Source organism: Pygoscelis adeliae, unplaced genomic scaffold, assembly GCF_000699105.1.
Source record: "Pygoscelis adeliae isolate BGI_AS28 unplaced genomic scaffold, ASM69910v1 Scaffold202, whole genome shotgun sequence".
In the NCBI taxonomy this organism is placed as follows: domain Eukaryota; kingdom Metazoa; phylum Chordata; class Aves; order Sphenisciformes; family Spheniscidae; genus Pygoscelis; species Pygoscelis adeliae.
In genome coordinates, this window is record NW_008824544.1 from 2,830,128 (window position 1) to 2,833,322 (window position 3,195).

The following is a 3,195-nucleotide window of genomic DNA, read 5'->3' on the forward strand; positions in this document are numbered from 1 at the left end:
TGAACTCTTGATGCTGTATGCAGTTTCTAAAGCTTTGATGAGTAAGATTATTTTTCTCCAAAAGGAAATAATACAGCAGTTTCAAATAAACTATCCTTTTAAGAGATTGATCCTATTCAGGCATTGACATCAATGGATATTTTCCCCAAGTAAAGCCTAAAGGATCAGACCCTTTATATATCAGTTTGCTATATGCTGAAGGATAGAATGTACAAAGAAAAAATAAACCACAAAAAGCACCACACCACACACACACAGAGCAACACTGCATCTATTGGTTTTAATGAACAGGATCAGTTCCTTAGTCCACAGAATTTAGTAATACTGGATTATACAGGAATAAATTAAAAAGCAGCTAATACGTGTACAACCGTATATAGCCTAACTGCTGGATGTCTTAAAAATGTAGATTATGAAAACAAAACGAAAAGATATACAAGAAAAGTGTGACTGTTCCAAATGAATTCAAGGCATTTAAATAATAACAATTACATACTTTAATACTCCTGGCACCATTTAAGTATTAATTTTACATATGAAACTGCTGATTGCACAATGAATATATGTGTTTTGGGCAGATAGTAGCTATTTTGCTCATTAAAGCATACATTACATTTCACTAGTAACAAGGAAGTGTTCACAGCCCCTTCTGAAATAAGAAGCTTGCATTTTTTTACTGGTAATAGAAAAATCAAACATCCTAAGCAAATGGAATAATGAAGATCAAGAAATTGATGAATCAACCTTCCTTTAGTATACTTCATACAGTAATACTTGGTATCCTCTATTCAATTTACATTTGCGCTCCCCAAAATAAACCTATTTTTGGCAAAGCGATAATGCAAAGGAAACTTCAGAAGAAGAAAAAAAAAACCCAACCCTCCAAAAACCAAGACTCAATGTGCATCGTCTCTCGTTCAACAAGGTATTTGAAAGTGTGCAAAGGCCAGACATGTGAACAATTTTATCAACTCAATAGCACTGTTCAGTTGCCTAAACTTAAGTGCACGCTTAGATAGCTGGCTAAACCAGACAGCTAAGAGAGCAGCAACCCCCTCCGCAACACAGGTCAAGCTCAACGTGGCTGGGACACGCTGCAAGCCTGGCGTACCCAGGGACGTGCAGTACCCGAAAGAGAGAGTTTTTGCTCCGGGAGGTGAATACGCATAAGACGAGACGAGCTGTACGATCTGCTCCAGCCTCTGCTGAATCAGAGCATCTCCCGCTTGACCTGGCGCACCAGTTCCCTGGGCTGGTGCCAGCTGGCTCCAGCCCACCCCAATCCAGCAAGGAGAGTGGGCGGTTTGCAAGAAAGCTCCTAGTCCAAACTTAGAAAAATATTTGTCAACCCCGTACAGCGATACTCTAGCACTGTTTCCACTCCAGCTAAAGCTGTGAGAAAAGCCCTTTGCAAAGAAGTTTTGCTTTGTGTTTACTTTGTTGGTTTGCCTGCGGATTTATGCGTGTGGGTGTGATTTAATTAACAAATCACAGCACCAATTCCTTTAAAATGACTCTTTTTGGCCCCAACCCAACCAGGGGCTGACTGTTTGCAGTTCCCAACCTCGAGAGGCTGCAGAGTACCACCGGGCTCCAATTATCGAGATACTCAGACCCGTACACTGAAGACTGCCTTTCTCCTGTATGTGGCTGTATCTGCCTGTATCCAAGCTCCAAATGCTCCCACGACACCGGAGCATGAAGCAATCCCTTACCGTCATACCATTTAGCAGTAAACCAGGCTCTCAGAGTTTTATGCTGGCAATTTGGATTTGTATTCAATAGCAAAATGTATCTGAATATCAAAAAAAAAAAGCTTCCCACCCACCTCCTCCTGTCGGGTGTAGTGACTGCATGCTTGTCGGGCGACACACTGTTGGAAAGATTAAATTTCCCTTACCCAATTACATAAAATATTAATGTTAATTGAGCTTATTCAGTCTTGATTCTGGCCCCTTGTTCCTTCATATAGAGGCCTTCCTATACAGTGACATAAGCATACTTACTTCCAAATAGAAAAAAACCCTATATTTATGTTACAGCAAACCCTATGCTGTAATATCCTATGTAAGCATGTCTTCGTGTTTAGGTAGCTCCCTACTTAAAACTGGGAGATTCCCCCTTTGTGAACTTGTTCATTGGGTTTTTTGTTTGTTTTTAGGGTTTTTTTTGTTGTTGTTGGTTTTTGTTTGGGTTTTTTTTGTTGTGGCTTTTTTTTCCCCCAAAATATGTCTTCTGTTTTGTAAGGAAGGGCATTAAAAACATACAGGCTATAAGCTTGACTTAGTCTTCAGTGCAAGTTTACATCCCCCCCTCTCCCAGTTATGACTTTTTACAGCTTTTAATTGTAACTGGCCAGTGACAGCAGCATCCTTCCTGACACGAGCAGAGAGTAGCTGATGTTACACCGTCCAAATCTGCAGGCAGGTGCGGGAACAGTAACAGATTTAACTTCTCGCTCCCTGGTTATCTCATCTGGCTATTAGCTCTAGAGCCCAACGATAGCGTTTTGTTATGGGCTATTCCACTGCTGATGATTTTCACAGATAACCATGTAATTTAAAAGGAAGATGGGGCACAGAGAGAAAACCAAACAACTCAAGTTACTATGTCCTACGGAAGAGCCAGCCTTCCTTTTTAAATGTTGAATGGGATAATCAAGCACCAAAAAAATAGTTTATTACATAAAAATCTGTATTACCTATCTGTGAAAAGCCTCCTGAGATAGGTGTTGAGGCCTGAGAGAAGCGGTGCATATTTCAGCCCCTGTACCCATACCCGGAGTTCCCACCTCTCCCGAGGAGATGGGGATGCCCCCGACGGGCAGGCTACAGGTTTTGCCATTTGGATTCCCCTTGTAACCGCTTTGGTTTTAGCTGAAACCAATGAATTTACTTGCAAAACTCTAAAATACTTACAAAACACTACTCAAAATAGATAACCATGGCAAATTACAGCCCTATTTAGGAACTTATATGTAAAGACGATAATAGTCCTAACAAAAACGTATTAACAATTTTTTTAAAATTACCATTATAGTTCTTTATATGATGGCCCCTTACATACAACCTATTTTTTCCACATGGCCTGACCGTAATCTTATAAAACAAAAAAAAAGGCAAAACAAAGCCCTTTCATAAATACTTCATCAAATATTCATAAAAATTAATTTCCCCAAAATTAATTTCAATCTCT

At 39.8% G+C, this 3,195-nt stretch overlaps 1 protein-coding gene across 3 annotated transcripts in view; it reads right to left on the reverse strand.

Moving 5' to 3' along the window:
* Positions 1 to 3,195, reverse strand: part of BEND7 (BEN domain containing 7) — a 48,792-nt gene that overhangs the window by 36,078 nt on the left and 9,519 nt on the right. The gene's annotated exons all lie outside the window — the stretch shown is intronic.